Here is a 20907-nt window from a genome sequence, read left to right as displayed (position 1 = left end):
ATGACAATGCACTTTTGGCATTGAGCTTCAGGCCATGGCTTTGACACCAGGCATCTGTCTCAGTGAGGCCCTTTTGTAGGATGTCCACATCATTAGGAGTTTTGATTATGGCTTCTAGTTTGCAGTCATCTGCAAACGTCATTAGCCAAAGACCTTCTGTGTTAGCCTGTACTTCAGAGAAGTAGATACCAAGCAGGATAGGACCCAGGACTGAACCCTGTGGTACTCCACTTGTCACTGGTATGAAGTTGGACTTGGAGTCTACTACTTTCACAGTGTGGGTTCTGTCCGTGAGCCGGTTGGCAACCCATCTTGTGACATAGGGATTTATACCTAGTTTAGTGAGTTTGTCTATAATTCCAGAGTGGGGGATGGTGTTGAAAGCCTTGGCAAGATCTAGATAGGCTGTGTGAACCACCCTACCCTCATCTATGGCTTTGGTGACTGCTTCAAAGAAGTCTATCAGGTTTAGGAGACATGATCTGCCTTTTACAAACCCGAACTGGGTGGGGTCCAGAGTTTGGAGATTACCAATGTCTTTGTTTATGAGTTCCATAATGATACGCTCCATGGCCTTGCAGACCAGGCTTGTCAGGCTAATGGGGCAGTAGTTCCCGGGGTCCATCATGGCTCCCCCTTTGTGGAGTGGGATAACCGTCACAGTGCACCATTCAGTGTCTTCAAAGCCTGACGTGAGGCTATGATTGAACATGGTACTTAGGTGGGGTGCCAGTTCATTCTGTAGTTCATGTAGAACACAGCCTGAGATATTGTCAGGTCCCATGGATGGTGTGTTCTTGGCTTTGGAGAGTGTGCTTTTTTCCTGTGCAGCCATGATTACAGGAACTTTGAATTCTTCCGGTATAGAGATGGGCCCTCTAGGGGGTGAGAGGGGAGTAAAGTTAGCACTGAACCTATCTGCCAGAATGTTGGCAATATCAGTTGGTTCTGTATATTTAGTGCCATTGTGCTGTAACTCAGAGCAGATCTGAGTGTTGCCATTGAGATTCTTGACATAGCTATATAATGCTTTGTGGTTGTCTTTAGAGTCAGTGGCAATTTTATTTTCGTAACTAGCTTTGGAGTATTTTATGAAGGATCTCAGCTTCTTACTGAGGCTGACCAGGGAGTTCCTCCAGTCATGGCATTTTACTCTTTTTTGCAACAGTTTTTTTCTTTTGTTGTAGCGTTTGTTTATGGCAGAGGATCACCAGATTGGCTTCCTTTTTTTGAAGGATAGCATCTTGGTTCTGTTAGGGATAGCATGATCCATGCATTCATGTAAGTGCTTATAAATTGCATTTGTATAGGATTCAGCAGTCGTACCTCTATTGTCTGTCTGCATGGGTGTCAAGAAGTTTGCCACTTCTGTCTTAAGAAGTGTGAAGTTGGCTTTGGAGAAGTTTTTTATGGTAGTTTCCCTAATGGGGGGTGGGGGCGGGATGTGGATGTCTAGGATGATTAGCTTGTGGTCGGATCTGACCAACGAGGAATTGACCTCTGGTGTGGAACACTGGTCGTCCATGTTAGTAATGACCATGTCTAGGATATTGCTGCCCCTGGTGGGGGTGTGAATAAGTTGATCCAAGGCATTGGAATTTATGAATTCCAGAAAATGTTGAGCAAAAGAGTTGGTACATGAGTAGTTTTCCCAGTTGATGGTGGTTTAGTTGAAATTGCCCATTATTAGGGTGTTCGGTTGTACCCTAATATTTTCCAGTGTATCAAGAAAGGAGGAATGGGAATCCTGGGGCATGATGGGGGGTCTGTAGCAAGCTTCAGTTTGTATAATATTTTGTGACCCGAAAACAGTGCAAAACAGCCAAGTGGATTACACCATGTTCATTCTAAGCTTGTTTTTACCAGAAATAGCCATTGTACTTTGCAAAAAAGAAATGTTGTCACAGTAATTATTAGTGTTTTACCCATAATAACAACAACATTTAGTGAAAATGGCCAGGTTCATTTGCTTGTTTGTTTATTTATTTATGTATGTTTACTGGGGTTGGTGTACTGAGAATAACTGACCAGTTTCAGGCACAGCCAGAGGTAAGTAACCACTTTTAATACGTAGTGTGATGCCCACTACTGCTACCAATATGTGATGGCCATCACTGCCACCAATATGTGACATCCCCATGCTAGGCCTATAATCAAGGGGCCTGAATCCTCAGCACTGACAGTGGAGAGGGATGTGCACTTCGAATACAAATGGATATGCTCAGTATTTCCAGATGCAAACCCTTTGGTGTCCAGTACAATTTCCCTTAAGAGCATACAGGGAACATACTTAGCCTGGGGTCTAGATGTCTCTATATCTGTCTCCCTCTAGGTCCCCAATAAGAATACCTGCTAGTACAGCTGTAGGGTTAGGTCCTCAGCCAAGGTTCCAAGCCAAGTCCTCCAGTATCTTCTCTGTAAACCCAGTACTTCATGTCCCTGCCTCAAGTAGCTGAAACACACACTCTTTAAGATTTAATTTTCACACACACACACACACACACACACGCACACACACACACACACACACACACACACACACACGCACACGCACACACACACACACACACACACACACACACACACACACACACACACACACACACACACACACACACACACACACACACACACACACACACACCTGGGGAAAGCTGGTACAGGTTTACTAGCTATGCTCCCTTCTGTCCAGATTATAAAGTAGTTATCATCTCCACCAGACACTCCACAATCAGCTACTCTAAGGCTCTTAACAAAAGGTGTCCAATTATCCTCTGTAATATTAATACTAATACAAATGGTAGTAGTTGACCAAGAAGGCTAGGCCTTCTGGAGTGGCCCATACAGTGTCACCAAATTAATGTAAGTATGGCACCTCGGCACCGTAAAAATCTACTGCCAATCATTAGCGGACCAGAGTTCCGCTGTGGCAACCCCTAACCAGGAAAAGCCAAAGGAAAAACAACAACAGCTCTCAAAGGTTAGATGCTTTCTACAAGGACCAGCCACAATAAAAGTTTTAACTATATTTAATAATAAATAATAAAGACATGAAAATATTGAATATATATTTACAGTAAACCACAGAGTTCAAATCACAGAAAATATTGAAAACAATATTGATGGACAGACTCAAACAAATAAAGAAAAACAACATCAAAACCAAGCTTCACTAAATTCCTGACTAATCTAAATGATTACTCTTCTCTAGTTAAGTTGCTTACTATCACAAGGCAAGATGCTGTGGGTGAGGTTCTTTCTAGTCAGGTTTCCCAAAACAGAATATGCAGTCCTCTAAGATTTATTTTTGTAATATCTAAAAATATAATTTCCAAGCGGACTGGCAGGATGACCTCATCTGGTCATCTGACTCTAGGTTCTCACAGTTTATCCCTTTGAAGCTGAGACAGGAATTTAGCATAGACAGCTACAAAACACATCTAAATGTCTATGGGAGTACCTGGGGCTTCTCCTCTTTTTACAGAGCTAATGAACTAAAGCATTTCCAGACCTAGCGTCTCCGGTCCTATTCAGCACTGTATGGTGCCATTTTAATGGTTTAACAGCTCATTTACATTTCCTTTATTTTTCTTAAATTAAGTAAGATGGTTAACTTCTGTTGTGTCAGTATCGTCTACTAAAACATATATATTTAATTCAGTTACAATAATACATACACATTTCTTTTCATTTCAGCAGGGTGGACTGTTGGTACATTTTAACTCAAGCAAACCTCACAAATACATTTTCAGCACAAGCATAGGTACAAATCAGTTTGATATACAAATGACATACAGTTCTAATACATTTGTAACACAAGCATATTGTATAAATCATTTTGATATTCAAAGGACATATCATTCTTTACAAATTTCCAGCTGGCTATGCTGGCACTTGCCCATATCATCACACATAGTATATTAGAAGAGAGAAAATACAACAAACATTATTCAAGATGGTACACAACAGCATGAGCAGTTAAAACATAGTTAAGTAGGGAAAATAATAGTATAAGAGCTTATGAGTATAGTACAACATATCAGTCTGAGCATTAATTACATTAGGATTGTGATCTGGTAAGATGTAAGTATGTACAAAAATTTATATTAATGCTTCATAGCTTTGAAATAATGTAGGATGAAAGGATGCAGTGGAGGATAGAGAAAGCAAGGTTGTGTAAAATCTTAAAATAACAGTAGATGTCCTTCTCTTCACTGTTACAGTATTTATAACCTAATAAATCTCCTGTCAAGGATAGCCCAAAGTCTGGCCAGTATACCAATGCCTTTAGTATTTATAGGTGCTGTACATCACACATACACTCCCCTCACAAGGAGTAGGGCACAAAGGTGATGTACAGATGCACAGATGCACACATTTGGAACTAGAATAGCCTCAGAAGGAAGAGAATGTCCCTAGAGACAAAGAAACATATGTGCATCTGGAAGAGGGGACAGGAGGGAGGGACAGAGTACTGCAACAGTTAAAAGAAGGAGATCTACTGTTATGGTAAGATTTTATGCAACTGTATGTCCTTCCATATCACTGCTGTAGTATTCATAACCTAAGGAAGAGTAAAAAAATCAAGGGGAAGCCTGGGAGGAGGATGGCATGGAAGACCTTCTAGAAACCCATGCAGGATATCCCTGACAAAGCCAGCTCTGGCCCTGGAAATAACATCCAACTTGTAATGCTTAGTGAAGGTATGAACAGAGGATCAAGTAGTAGCCTCAATGATGGAATTAGTATCCATCCCCTTGAAAAAAGCACCAGAAGAGGCAACAGCCCTGGTAGAACGAGCCTTCACTGAAGAGGAAAGACATTTACCATGAAAAGAATAGCAAAAAGAAATGTTCTTAGAAATCCAGGAACAGATAGTTTGCTTAGTAACAGCCAAACCCAAAGATTTGGGATGATGGGGAACAAGAAGCTGCTCAGATTTGTGAATAACTTTAGTTTTATCCAAATAATATCTGAACTGTCTATGCAAATCCAAAGTAGACTGTGGAGAAGGAAAAATGAAAGGAAGAAAGATGAACAGACTGATTAAGGGGCAACTCATTGGCCACCTTGGGCACAAAAGAAGAATTACTATGAAGAGACACCCTGTCTCTGTGAAAAACTAAGGGAAACAGCCATGAGAGGCTGAAGTTCAGACACTCTTGTAACTGAAGTGAGGGCCAAAAGAAGAACAGTCTTTCAAGTACAATGTTGCAAGGAAGCTAAAGAAGCAGGCAAAGTATACAGCTGAGGTCCCAATCAGGCAGAATTGGCTTACTGGGAGGTCTAATATGAAAGAAGCCTTTAAGAAATTGCTTGACCTCAAATTGAGAGGCCAGAGGAAGAGTCATGGGCAGACAAGCAGAAATTGCTGGCAGGTGAGCTTTCACTGAAGAATATACTAACCCAGCATGGAGCAGATCACACAAAGAAGAGCTAAGCAGAAGAACCTCCACATATAGGGGACCTAATGGAGACAGAGGTACCAGACAGAAAATCTCCTCCATTGGGACTTATATGATTTCCTGTTATTGAGTTTCCTAGTCTCCTGCAGGACCCAAAGCACATCCTCAGAAACATGGTGCCTAAAAGGGATCAAAACCTCATTATCCATACTGTCAGTTGAAGAGTGGACAAGTGAGGATGGATAAGAGATCTCTTGTCTTGTGTGAGAAGATCCAGATGGTGAGGTAACTTGCGGTGATTGCCCCTGGTGAAATGAGAAGGAAGGGTGAATCAATGCTCACTGGACCAAAAAGAAGTCATTTGCAAGATTTTGGGAGAGTTCTGCTTGATTTTGTGCAAGACTTGTAGTAGCAGAGGAAGGTGGGGGAAGGTGTAAAAAACATCCTCTTCCAAGTAAAAGACAGAGTGGCCACTTTTCAAACCAGAGGACTTGTCTCTGGAACCGTATGGAGGAAGTTGTCTGTTCAGAGGGGAGGTAAAATATCTACCTGAGCAATACCCCTATGGTGGACAATGTCTAGGAACACATCTCTGTGAAGAATCCATTTGAGAGCTTGTGTGTGCTGGACCTGCTCAAAGAGTCTGCCACTTGATTGTCCTCTAAGGGAGTGTAAACTGCCTGAAGAGTCACTTGATACTGGACAGCTAGATCCTAGACTTGAAGAGCTATTCTGCAAAGACGATAGGACCATGTACCCCCTTGCCTTTTGACATATTACTTCACTGTGGTATTGTCTGTGAAAATTTTGAGGGCCTGAGATGAAAGAGGGAATGAAAAGCCTGAAAAGCCAAAAGCAGAGTCTTCATCCCCTTTATATTGATATGGTCTGACCTCTGATGAAGAAGCCAGAGACCCTGAACCTTGAGAGAGCCGAAGGAGGCCCCCATTTACCTGTGTTAGGCATCTGTAAAGAGTGTTTGAGTCAGGACTGGAGCCTGGAAAAGAAGCCTTGAGTCGAGAAAAAGTAGATGGATCACCTACTGAAGCTTGGGCTTGAGACAAGGAAGGAAGGGAACTGAGAAGTCCAGGAGGTGGCAGTGCACACTGACTCTGTAGTTTTCTCATGTGGAGCCTGCCCAGAGGAAATGTGGGAATGATGGAAGCCTTGAACCAGTGGACCCTAAGAAAGTCCCTGGCTATTACTGAAACCAGAAGAAGAAGAGATTGGAAAAAGGTAGCAAGAAACAGGGCCTTGGGGGGGGGGGGCAGGCCAAGATGCCAGCATAGGGATAGCTTGCAGCCTGCAACCAAGGAAAATATGTACCTGAGAAGGTGTCAGAGCTTATTTCTAGAAGTTCATGGTGGATCCCAGACTCTGCAATAGGGAAATAATAAACTGAAGATCCTGAAGCAGATCATCAGAGGAAGAAGCTTAAATGAGCAGGTCGTCCAAATAGGGAAAGATCTGAATTTCTCTCATCCTGCAAAAGGCAGTGACAGCAGTGAAGCATTTGGTGAATACCCTTGGATAAGTAGAGAGGCCAAAGGACAAAGCAGGGAACTGAAAATGCAAGGAAGATATATCAAAATATAAAAAGTTCCAAAAAAGAGAGTGGATGGGGATATGAAGGTGGGGATCCCTGAGGTCCAGAGAGACCAGAAAGGCCTAGGGTAGAAGAAGGGGAAAAATGAGTCCGAAGAGACAACATTTGAAAGGAAGGAATCTTAAGAAAGGTGTTGAACTAGGAAAGGTCAAGAACTGGTCTTTAAGTGTTTTCTTTTCTGGGAACCAAAAACATTCTAGAATAAAAAAAAAACCTCCATACCTGGGCAGGAGGCACAGCTTGAATGGTGCCCTGGAACAAAAGAGAATGGAGCATCTCTGGGAAAAGAGGAAGTTGTTCCTGAGGAGGTTGAGGGATGCCCAAAAAGGGAATAATGGATTTCCAAAGAATGAAATATCCCTGGCGAATAATGGACAAAACCCAGGAGTCTGTTGTCATCTTTAACCAGTTTGGAAGAGACAGGAAAAGGTGGAGGGATAAGAGAACCTGGCCGAGGGAAAAGGGAAGCAAATTGTCAAATAGAACATGGCTTATCCTGAAAAGCAGGTTTCTGGGAGGTAGGGGTTGGGTAGACTTAGCAGGAGACACAAGTCTAGAACCCTTTTTCCCTTAGGTGGAGGGTGAGACTGCCAGCGAAAAAAAGCAGATTTGGATGGGTAATTCCTATGAAACTTAGGATTGGGAGAAACAAAAATATGTTTCAACTCCTGTAAAACTTTTTCCTTATCCGGGAGAGACTTGAAAATTTCAGCAGCAGCAACAAAAAGATTTTTATTATTCAAAGGAGCATCCAACTGTTTAGCCTTAATTTCATCAGGCAAAGCCTGAAGACAAAGCCAAGAGTAATACCTCATAACAAAACCAAAGGCAGCAGCCATTGAGAAGGCATCAGCTGCATTGTAGCTGCATTTGATGGAGTGGTGACCAACTTGAGAGGTAGAACCCAACAGGGAAAGGCAGAGGCCTTCCCCTCAGAGTCAGGAAGGTCAGAAACCACTTGGGAAACCTGAGAAAGGAGGGACAAACATACCTGGTCATATGAGTCTGGTAGTTAATGGCTCAAAAGGATAAAGTGGCAGCAATATAAAGCTTTTTTCCCAGACTCTCAATGGCCTTACTATCCTTATCTGAAAGAAGCAACTTTGGTAGAGGGCAACAGTTTGGGGGGCTTGTCAAAAGAAACAGAGACTGCAGAAGGATCAGCAAAAGGTCATTTATAAAGACATTTGCATTCATCAGGTAGCATATAAAATCTATCAGGTTTCTTGGGAGCAGGGGCTGAGAATCGGGGGCCACAGAAGCTGATGAAAACGTATCCAGAAGGGCAGCCAAAACAGCGGGTACAGCTGATGTCTTAGGAGACTCCATCTGGAGGAGATCATAATACCTTTTCTGAATACCAGAGACTTGAGAACAATCCCACTTAAAAAAAAAAACTCCATCATGCAGGCAACAGTATACCCAAATGAGAGTTCTTCCAAAGGGGAATCTGGACTAATAGAGTCCTCTTCCTCTGAACCATAGTCCAGGGAGGAAGGGATTTGAGAAGCTTAAGCCTGCAACTCTTCCACCGGATCCTGGTCCTCATCAGAGAAATCTTGCTCCTATGTCTTTCAAGTGGAGTGGAAAACCACAGAGGTGCAGGCACAGGGACCCCTTGAGGAGGCTTTAAAGCCATTAAAATATTAAATAATCGCTGAGTAAAATCCTTCCATTCATACTGGGGATCCTTAACTACAAGGGAAATATGTTTGGTTTTCCGTTTCTTTTTCTGCAGGACATCTGTACAAAACATTCTTAGATGGTCAGATCCCTGGCAATATTCAGTAGGAGTTGTAGGGATCTTCTCCCTAACTAAGATCTGCAGACATCCCCTTGGACTCTTGGAGATAATCAGCCGAGGTTCTCCCTCAATGCCAGGTGCAGATATTTGTAAAGTCACCAAGAATGTGCGAGATCCATGCCAGCCTCTGATGGGGTCATGGCTGATGAATCTGAGGCAACCACCAGATGATCTTCTGGGCTTTCACTAACCTCAAGGCAGATATCTGGGGGAAACTGGACAGCAGCTACATCAGACCTAAGTGTTTTGGTCTTTTTCTTGGAAGACGGCTAACTCTCTGGACAGAAAGACTCTTTCACATCACTTTGAGCCAACAGCTTAAGACGCTGGTTTTCAAGGTAAATAGATAAAGTGGCGAAATGACTAAAAGTCTTATGTACAAAAGCCTGGCAGACAGAACACTGCATATGGTCATAGAAAGCACCCAAACAGAAAAGATACTGATCATGACAGTCTATTGGGAATCTGCCTCCCACACTGACATTTTCCCTTTCTGGATGACATGAACCCAACAGCACTAAATAAAAAAGAAAGATAAGAAGAGCCCCCAATGGGGCACTTATCTGAAACATGGCTAGATAACCAGCCCAGCAGAAGGGTATTCAGACTGATGTTCAGTGATGGCATTCAGAAAGCAGGCAAAGACGTTCAGAGTGTGTGTGTGTTTGCACATCACCTTTATGCCCTATGCCTTGTGCGGGAAGTGTATTTGTGATGTACGGCACTTGTGAGTACTAAAGGCTTTGGTGTACTCGCCAGATATTGAGCTATCCCTAGCAGGAGATCCCTTTGGTTATGAATACTGCAACAGTGATATCAAAAGTTAGTAGATGGTTGGGTAATACATCCCCTTTGGAAGCAGGAACATAGTGCTTGATTGAGGAAATAGTGTCTTAATTGTTGGAAATTTGAGTGTGAGGATACTTCTTTTAGGTGGGTAGGGAAGGGATTGTCAAAGTGTTGGGTCTCTAGTAGAGAAGTGTTTGATATGATGTAGTTTAATTGTGGGGGTTAAGACTATGGGACTTGTCTGAAAATAGCTCCTCGGGTTATAGGAAGATGTTTGTCAGTTAGTGTGGATGCTAGAAGCAAGAATGTCTTAAGATGTTGTATTTTAAAGAACTGAGCCTCAGGTAAGAAGACAGCTCTCTGTTTTATATGGAGCCACTTAGCTTTGGAAAGAGTGAGGCACTGATGCTCCCAAGGAGGTGAGTTTGTGATGAAATGGCAGATTTTGTTTGTTGATGGTTTGCACAGGCTCAGAGTTTTTTTTTTCAAGCTGGTGCATTGATTGAAAGTCTGCATTCCTGCTGGGACAGGAGGATTCTCTTGCTATGACTATTCTTGCTGAAGTACTGCAGTAAAGAGAGACTTATTTGGTACAAAAAGGAGAGGGAGTTGATTTAATTTGCATGTTTTCAATATGTAAATGAATGTTAATGGTTTCATGTAGCCAAACCCCAAGTTATTTGGAGGCAGCAATTGTTTCTATGCTGTCGTAGATTAAATTTGAGATGTACAGCTTTTGGGGGAATGGAAATGTTACGGGGAGTTCTGAACAGCATATTTTAGTTTTGCAACAGTTAAGTATTAATTTGTGATTTATAAGCCATTCATGGAGTGAATGGTGGCCTGACTGAATCTGGTAGCAAATGTCTATAAGTCTGAAAATAGATTTTATAGATGACCATGCCATATGCATATATGATAACTGCTAGGTGAGGTGAGGTCATATAGAAGTTTGTTAATAAAGATGGAGAAATAGTGGAAGGACAGTGATAGATCCCTGAAGAATCCCCTGTGAATAGAAATACTTTTTCAGTGACAGAAGACCATATTTCAATTCTGAATTGTGTATTTGACTGCAAGTCTTTATAAAGTGTAGTATCTGTAGTACCTGTTTCTGTCCGTTTGTAGAGGAGGATGGTGTGGTTGATTAGATAAAACATCTTAATGATGTCTATGAAGAGTGTCCCTGCAAGGTTGTCTCTGTGTGTATTTAACAGTATATCATCTATTAGGGTAGAAAGTGCCATCATAGTGCTTCATCCTGGCTACAAGCCATGTTGTTTTAGAGAGAGCAGATGGTGTAGTTGAATAGTCAGTTAACTGTGTGCATTTTTTTCTAGCATTTTGCTTTGGTGAGTAGAATGGAAATTGATCAGAAGTGGTGTTTTTGGGATGGGGTGTTTTGGAAGTAGTTTTATTAAGGCAGTTTTCTAGATGTGGGGTATGATATTTTTTGAAACACAATAGTTGTAGATGTTACTGAGAGGGGGAAGTAAGGTGATCTCTACAGTGATAAATAAACCATGGATTACAGCTATCTGTGTGAATGTTGTGTAGCAGATCAGCAATTCCCAAATTGCTCGAGGATTTCTGTGGTAAACATGGACTTCCACATCAGAAAAAAGCATGTTGAACACAAGGATGCCAATACATGTACCTCATATTACAGTGTGTTGTGCTAAAAGTTACTTACTGATGTTGTTGGCGTGTCTTCAGTCTTGTGAATATATGTTCTGGACACTTGGGTCAGGCAAGTGCTAATTTGTGAACTGATTACTGCTTGATGATGATTTGGATCAGATGGTTGGAACAGTGGTGGAGAGATACTAGAAATCTATACATATAGTGTTGATAATATGAGGACATCTAGATGATATTTCCACATGGGGTAAGTCCAAATTAAAGTTTATTAACATACCACAAAATTCAGTAAAATTATTTACATAAAACAGAGAGAACACTGCACATATTCCACAAAATATTATGGCACACCTTACATATCCTTTAACAATATCCATGCTTTGTTCTGGAGGTGAATTCCTTGGCATTCATATCTTGAACACATAGTAAGCAGGTTATGATAGGTGACTGACTCATAATCCTCTATGTTCAACATATATCACCATTATTTTTGGATGACATAGAAACATTGTCATTGTAAAGAGGAGTGTACTGAAGAACTTTTATATTCTGACTTTTTTATAGTTTTAGAAATATATACATGTGTTTACATAGGTTCATAGGTTCATAGGTTCATACTAGGCTATCTGCCCTAGGGCATTTATAAGCCTAGCCAGAATGTGTTTGGCTTTCGCCACCCATTTTAAATTTATTTTGCTATGCCCTTTTTTGAGGTTAGTATACTGTGCCTCTGTCTAACAGTGACACAGAAGTGATACCTGGGGTAAACCTACGATCTCCCATCCACTCATCAAGATTCCTCTTGAAGAGAGTCAATGAGGGACTCTGCCTAACCTGGACTGGGATTTTATTCCAGAGTGAAGGGAGCCTCTGGGTTATGAATCTGTCCCTCCAGCATGTCCTATTTATTTCAGTGCTGAGGTTCACGTCTCTCGAGCGTAGCTCGATGGGATTTGGATTTTCTGAGGTGCAGCATGTCCATTAATTCCGGGTTGGACATGGCTTTATACGTCAGGCACAGATCGCCTCTGAACAGGCGGTATGCCACTGAGTAGAGCTGGAGTTTCTTTAACCGGGCAACATATGGCACCTGTTTGAGCCCTTTGATCCTCTTGGTGAGGTACTTTTGGGGTCTTTCCAGTTGCTGCAGGTGTCTGGTAAGGTACATCCCAAAAGGGGCATTGTACTCAATTATGGGCCTGATGAGGGATGAGTAAAGAGGCACAATGACGTCCCCTGATCTAGATGTGAATCCCTTCATGATTAGGTGGGCTATATAAAATGTTTTTCTAACCACTTTGGCCACGTGGTTGTCAAATGAGAGATTGCTATCAACTTGGGTCCCCAGGTCCCTAATTACTTCTTCTGTACTTAATGGATTACCACCTATGTGGTAATTTGTGGGCACTTTGTTTTTCCAAAGGGGATGACTATACACTTTTTGGCATTTAGCTTGAGGCCATGGCTCTGGCACCAGTTGACTGTTTCTATGAGGCCCTTTTGGAGGATGCTTGTGTCAGCTGGAGAGTCGATTATGGCGCCAGTTTGCAGTCATCTGCGAACTTGGTCAGCCACAGTCCTTCCATGTTGGCCTGTACCTCTGAGAAATATATACCGAACAAGAGAGGTCCCAGGACTGAGCCTTGTGGGACACCACTTGTAACTGGTTTGGAGTCTGACATGGCTCCAGCAATTCTAACCATGTGGGTTCTGTCCTTGAGCCAATTTGCAATCCATCTAGTGACATAGGGGTTTATATTTAAGCTGGTGAGCTTATCTATAATGCCCGAGTGGGGTATTGTATCGAAGGCTTTTGTGAGGTCCAGGTAGGCTGTGTGGACCACCTTCCCCTTGTCAATGGCCTTGGTGACTGTTTCAAAGAAATCAACTAGGTTTAAGAGGCAGGATCTGCCCTTAACAAAGCCGAACTGGGTAGGATCCAGTGTTTGTAGGTCCCCAATATCTTTATTTATGAGGTCCATGATGATCCTTTCCATAGCTTTGCAGACCAAGCTAGTCAGGCTTATGGGGCGATAGTTTCCAGGATCCGTTGAGGCACCACCTTTATGGAGAGGGACCACTGTTGCTGTACGCCACTCTTTGGGCACATATCCTGTAGTAAGGCTGAGACTGAACAGTAGTTTTATGTTTGGGTTTAGCTCTTCTTGGAGTTCATGTAGGACGCAGCCCAGGACACTGTCTGGTCCCATTGATGCTGTGTTTTTTGCTTTGGAGAGGGCGGCACTTACCTGAGCATCTGAGATGTCAGGGGGGGCAGCACTCTGCTGGGATAGATATTTGCCCTTTTGGTGGGGAGGGGGGGGGGTTGCAAAACTACATTCTCAGGAATTTAACTCAGGCAAATGCTATCCAGTCAGGAAAAAAAAAAATACAGCTGATAGGAGGTATGAAATTCCACTCATCCTAGGTGTTAAATGAAAAAAGTAAGGAAGTTTTACAATATACGTTCATAGGAGATTATGTTGTTAACTTATTATGGTATGAAATTAAATGGGAAAACGTATTTCACGTATATTGTAACTTAGGCCTGAATGAAAGATTTAAACAGATGACATTATTGCACTTGAAGAATAAATAATTTCTTTAATTTGATGAATTAATACTATATGTGATGACCCTCCCCTCCACCTCTGGACCAGTAATCAAGGAGCCTCAATCCTCACCACTGGCACCAGTGGGGGACATTCACTGGGAGGATAACAGGTATACACACACACAATATTTCCAGATGCAGCTCTCTGCATCAAGTGCAATTTCCCTTAGGAGCACACAGAGAACACAGTTAGTCCAGGGCAGGTTTTGCCCTTTTTCCCCAGATCCCCAGTAAGACTCCCCACTGGCTCTATAAAGTTGAGATCTCAGCTGAGTGTCCAAGCCAAGGCCACTAGCACCCTCTCTGTCCAACCAGTGCTTTGTTTCCCTGCCCAAGTAGCTGATACACACACACTCTTTGAGGTTTGATTTACACACAGACACACACACACACACACACACACACACACACACACACACACACACACACACACACACACACACACACACACACACACACACACTCACACACACACACACACACACACACACACACACACACACACACACACACACACACACACACATGCACAAACACATACACACACACACACACACACACACACACGTGCACACACACATGCATGTGCACACACACACACACACACACACACACACACACACACACACACACACACACACACACACACACACACACACACACACCTGGGGAATGCTGGCATAGGTTTACTAGCTATGACCCCTTCTGCCCAGACTATAAGGTAGTTATGTCTGCAACCAGACACTCCTGCCAGCTATCTTAAGGTCCTTACAAGGGTAGCCAATATACTGAGTTAAATTAATATTAATACAAATGGTAGTTTGACCAAGAGCAAGGCTATTAGGAGTGCCCCACACAGTGTCACCAAATAAACATGCAAATACTCTCATAACTTAAATAGCTCTACAAAGATCAGCCAGAGTGAAAGGATTAAATATATTTAACAATAAATAATAAAGAACAAGATAATACTAAGTACATATTTGAAGTGAAATCAGAGTTCCAAATCACATGAAATATTTAAAATAACATTAAAGAACAGGCTTGGACAAATAAAGAAAAAAAATATCTAAACTAAGCTTCATTATATTCCTGACTGAATTTAAGAGAATTATACTATTCCCTAATAACTTATTTAATAGATCAAGGCAGATGATGTGGTGAATGGTCCTTGTTGTTGTCAGGCTCAAGACAGAATACAGAATGCTCCTGAGACATCAGTCTCCCCTAATATTAAAGCATTATATCTATACAGTATGTCATCGCATACATATGGTCATCTGATTTTGTTTCCCACAGTATCACCAATCCTAGAAACTGTCAGGATTTTTATACTTACATGTAAAAAATACACACACAAGAGCTTTGCTCAGATCTGTTGAGCTTCTCGAGGTTGTAAAACAATTAAACATGTCCACTTTTCCTGAGTGGCAATTAGTTCACCCCAAAGACAGTACAGAAAGCTTCCTAGTACAGATTTTGTGTCTCTGGCTGCATTGAAACCTGTGAGCTAGCATCTTTATGGCCTACCCCGTAAGCTTCCTAGTACAGACTTTGTGTCTGGCTGCATTAAAACCCGTGAAATAGCATCTTTATGGCCTAGCCTATAAAGTGATTTAATTTCAGATATATTTTAAAGTTTGCTGGACTGAGGTTAACCTTACAGTTTCCTCTTTTAAAACATACACATTTAAACAGTTACAACAGTGCATGCACATTTCTGTTTTCTCCAGTAGGGCACACTGTGGATACATTTCAAATGCATTCACTTTACAAATACCTTTTAAGCACAAACATCTGTAAAAGCCAGTTTGATATACACATGGCATACAGTTCTAATACATTTGTAACACAAGCATCTTGTATAAATCAGTTTGATATTCACAAATGACATATAATTATTTACAAAATTCCAGCTAGCTGTTCTGGCAGTACCTCCTATTGTCACAATATGATTGGACAATTTGATCATGGCATTGATAATGCATGTTTTACCTTAAAGTGCTGAATTTCATCTGGGTGTGAAGTCAACATCAATTCTTATTTGAATTCTGTTTGCAGAACTCATTGAATGCAGGGATGCACTTTTATTTTGGACCATACTTAACATTTGCTAAGGTTAGTATGTTTTTACTGTTCTTACTGTTACCCTGACCTGTTTCCACTACTACACCTTTACAGAATTCAGGTTTATCTGGCATATCCAGTGTCTCCATGCAATTTACTGTCGAGGGGGGAGGGGGGCATAATGTTTAAGGTATTTACCTCACAGAGTTACAGGTTTAGATTCTTATCTTTGCTCTGGGAAATTTGGCTAGGCTTGAAATGGCCCATCTTTATACCCTGTGTAATTATCTGTAGTCTGTTCATAATAAAACATTTTCCTTCATACTAAGTCCTTCCATCCTCCCATCACACTATTTTCTTCTCTTTATGTCACTTTGCTAGTTATTCGTTATAATGTTTCATTCTGACATTTCAGACCCTGTTCACCCTTTGCACTGATAGCATTTCTGAGACATGCCCTGTCTACTGCATCATTCTCCCATTTTCAATGCTTTCTTCTTTGTTACTTCCAGAGTAACACCCACCAGTTCATTGGTTACTGCATGTATGATTGAGTGGAGATGTGTCTTCTCTTTTTGATCCCGTTCTACATGACATTTGTAGCTTTTTCCAGTCTGCTTTCCAGAACCATCACTGCTCTTACATATACTTTTGTTTTTCTCCCATTTGCTATGCCATCTTATACCCCAGTGATGAAATCATTCACAGTGAGTGTCCCTTATTTTTCATGTCTGCTCTCCACCTCCCCTATCCATTCCACCCATTCTGTCCAACCTCCCTGTTAAATCACCTTCAGGGAACAATACTGGTAAATCTCAAATTTATACTGTCTGAGAGTTGAAAAATCATGGGATTTTCATGGAATTTAGCAATTTAGGCCACAGAACTTAGTCATCAAAATAAGTTCTGCTCATACTTACTATTTATAATATTGTTCACTTGCATCAAATTTTCTGTATCAAGAATCTGTTTTATTTTTCAAAATATATTGGTCAGAGGAAAATGATAATGGAATCATGTAACGACTGGAGATTGCACATAATTCTCAGACTTCATCCCATGAAAACTGAACTTCATTTTTCTGAAGACTGAAAATCTGACTTTCTAATCACCACACCTAAGCCTCTCTTTCAATTCTTTTCTTTTTCTGCTTTCCATCAAAATTCCATTTCCTAGTCTCTCATTCTCTCTAACATCTTCCCTTCCTTCTTCACTTTTCAGATTTATGTCATTCTCTATTATTTCCTGTTCTTCCTCCTTCTTCAGGAAAATATTATCTTCCTCTTCTTGGTGCAGTTTCACTCATTTGTCTTCCTCTTTTTTCTCGGTCCCTTTTGCTTTCCCTCCTAGAGACCATCAGCTGTTACTTAGGAGTTTTCCTATCTCTCTTTTTACCATAACATCCCTGGTTCTCTGACCTGGGGTGGGGTCCACTGTGGTGGTGGACTGGAAATGGAAGGTGGGGTGGGGTGGAACAGAGCATCCAACAACATGACATAAACTATACTAAATGACAGAGAGTTTTTTGTATATGTCCTAAATGGCCAGCATTACTGATGCCACTCACATCAGCACATGTAACACCAGTTAGCCCTGCCTCCCCCTTCAGTGACGAAATGCTGACGGCAATCTGCTTCATGCATTTGGGGTCATCCCCATCACTTGGGGAGTATCTGATCATAGGCAGAAAATCCTCCTTGACAGAGTGGGTGACAAAATGCCATTTCTTCCCACACTCCTCCTTGCTTCTCCAAAGAATGAACTGCTTGTCAAACTTGGGGTGCCTGGACTGTAACCAGGCTCCAACTCTATGTGCCATGGATCCAGGTTTCACTTATCTTTCCTCCTCTTCTAACAAAGATCCAAACTTTCCAACTGCTTATCAAGTTCTCTTTTCCTTTTTTACCAAAGCTGATTCTGCCTTGAGTGCAGCTTCATTTTGAATCACCATGCTCCCTCTTTGAACATCCCCTAATCTTAGCCAGTTCTTGCACATCTCTGCCCCATAACTGCTGCAGTCTGCCTCCTTTATTCATGTCATAGAGATTCTAGTGTTCTTCCCTTTTATCACCGTTGTTCCTTTCCTTTCTTTTTTGCTTTACTATTTACTGCTGTGTTTGTTTCAGCTTGTCCTTTGCATGTGATTCCTGCTCTCTGTAATTGTTCCTGTCACACATTCCTTGTAATTTTTATCTGATATACTTCCTGTATCCTTGCTATATAGAGGGTTATGATGAAGTGTCTGATCATATTATGTGTCTGAGATATGGATGCCAAGAAATTCACCTTCCAAACAAAGATCGAGAGATGAATCTTGGCATTCATGTTTAGAACTTATAATAATTGGTTAGGACTGGGGAGACCTGATCATAAGTTTTTATAGTGCATGTAGTTTTATCTTCTCCATGTATTACTAATTAAAGAAAAATAAAGAAGAAAGTGTTTTACTGGATTTGAAAACTAGTAAAATGCTTAAGGAAGTGCTGCCACACAGCATGTCAATATAATGAGATGAAAAAGTCAGGAACAATTTTTAAATACTGTCCAATTAAATTACTTACAGATTGATGTCTGTAAAGTTCCATTGTTCAGAATACAGCTCAAGATATTCAAGGGCAGATCAGAGTGAAGGAATGCCCCCTTGGGTGAGACCTGACTATAACATAGGTTCATAGGTAGGTACTAGGCTATTGGCCCTAGGGCCTATATATGCCTAGCCAAAAAGGTACCCTGGCTTTCGCCACCCAAGAAAATTATTTTCCTGTACCCCTGTCAAGCAGAGCCACAGAAATGATCCCCGGGGTGAATTTCCTATCTCCCATCCAATCATCAAGATTTTTCTTGAAGAGTGCTAATGAGGAGCTTTGTTTGATATAGATAGGTAGTTTGTTCCAGAGTATGGGAAGTCTCTGGGACAGGAATCTATCCCTCCAGCATGTTCTGTTTATTGTGGTGACAAGGTTTCGGTCCCTAGAGCATGTAACTTGGATTTCTTTAAGTGGAGCATGTCAAACAGCTCTGGGTTTGACATAGCTTTGTATGTTAGGCAGAGATCGCCTCTGAGTAGGCGATATGCGACGGAGTAAAGCTGGACTTTTTTGAGACAGTCTGCGTAGGGCATCTGTTTGAGGCTGGTAATCCTCTTTGTGAGGTATTTCTGTGGCCTTTCCAGTTGTTGTAGATGTCTTGTGCGGTACATACCAAAAGGGGCGCTGTATTCTATAATGGGTCTAATGAGTGAGGGGAACAATTACCTCTTTCTTCCTGGATGAGAAACCTTTTGTGATGAGGTGTGCCACATAGAAGGGTTTCCTGACTACTGTGCTGATGTGATTATCAAAGGACAGACTACAGTGTTTAGGTGGTGTGTAAAAAATTGTTACGTATCTCTGAAAGCACTGTTATGATTGGATACCACCTTACATAAGCATGTTGCATTTTTATCTTCTCTTCTGATTTTTGAGTGTAATCAAGGTGCTCTGTGCACTACAGATATATCATGTACATTCCTTCCTTATCACTGCTCCATTCATGTAACCTTTTTGCATAACTTTTCAGGGTCTTTACATTTTCATTACATATTTGTCATTCCTTTTATTGCACACTGTTTCTCACAGTGGCTAACACATTTTAAATTTGCTGTGGATACATTCTGACACTGCCTTTTACATCAAACCCTCATAGCATGCCTGTGATGTCACAGAATCCATGCAGTTAAAGAATCTCACAATCTTTTTCTTTCTTTCTTTCCCTGCCTCACTTCCCCTTTTCATATCTATATATCTATAGCTATATCTCTGCATGTACTCATTCCATTTTTGAGTGCATCTAGCACCTTTTCACATTTTCTTTCTTCCGTGTGGCATACTCCTGCTTCTGGTCCATCATGAGCGGACAAGTGATTCGCGATGGTGACCCCTACCTGGGAAAAAGCCGAAAGAAGAAAAATAAGCATAAGAAGATGGTTCTTAATCTTTTAACTCCTGTTTCTCCTCCTTACTTGTGAACCATTCTTCAGCTTCCCCATTGGTTTGATTAAGTAACTAGGAGATGGTAGTAAACAGGAACAGAAGTTATCTTTCTCACTGTAGCTTCCAGTTCTGGATTGGTAGCAGATTAGCCTCCACAGGTTGACTGTCATGCTCTCTGAATGCTTCTTCATTCCTTTCCTTCAGATATTGCAAAGAAAGATAAAGACCTTTGTGAGGCTCACCTCCACCTCCTAATATTCCATCGCAGATGCTCATCTGATCAGCAGTCTGCTCCCTGTTCACTTCAACAGTTTCCTCTCAGATCATTAAAAAATTAAGATAATACTTTCTGGAAACATGCTTCCTGAACTTTAAATGCAATACCAATCTGATAAATCTTCCAACAAAGTAAATTCTCTGAAAGATAAACTAAAGGTGTTACTGCTCAACAAGAAGTTCCATTCCCTGGAAGAACTCCTCATCCTGGAGAATGGTGACATCTGTGCAGTTACTGAGACATGGTTTAAAGCCATGAAAGACACCTGGCAATACAAAACTATAATGCCTTACATGCATTTACACCATCTACCACACAAGAAGGGACAAAGACGTCGAGGTGCATCAATCTACATAAAGTAAGCACACTTCAAGACTGGTCAAACAATATGACATACTTGAGCTACTCCATGTCAAACTAATCTTAAGTAAAGTCCCATACCATATCCTTGCTAACTTTAGGTCTCTATCTGTGACCCAGGATAAGCATAGTATACCTCTGAACTGTATAGATTTTCCCAGAATGTCCAGATTTTTGTCTCATATTTTTGGTCTGTTCCTCATAAAAATTGTGTTTTTTGACAAATCACAGGGATGATTTAAGAATAAAAGTCATAAAATAATAACATGCATTTGAGTTTCAGACTTCATATCCTTCAGAAAATGTATATTAACAAACAATCCTGTTATTCTAGCAACTTTCTAAATTTATAAGACCAGTATTTAAAATGTTG

The sequence above is a fragment of the Protopterus annectens genome, chromosome 2.part0 (genome assembly GCF_019279795.1).
Source record: "Protopterus annectens isolate FY-2018-M chromosome 2.part0, PAN1.0, whole genome shotgun sequence".
Classification (NCBI taxonomy): domain Eukaryota; kingdom Metazoa; phylum Chordata; order Ceratodontiformes; family Protopteridae; genus Protopterus; species Protopterus annectens.
Note: the sequence above shows the minus strand (reverse complement) of the source record.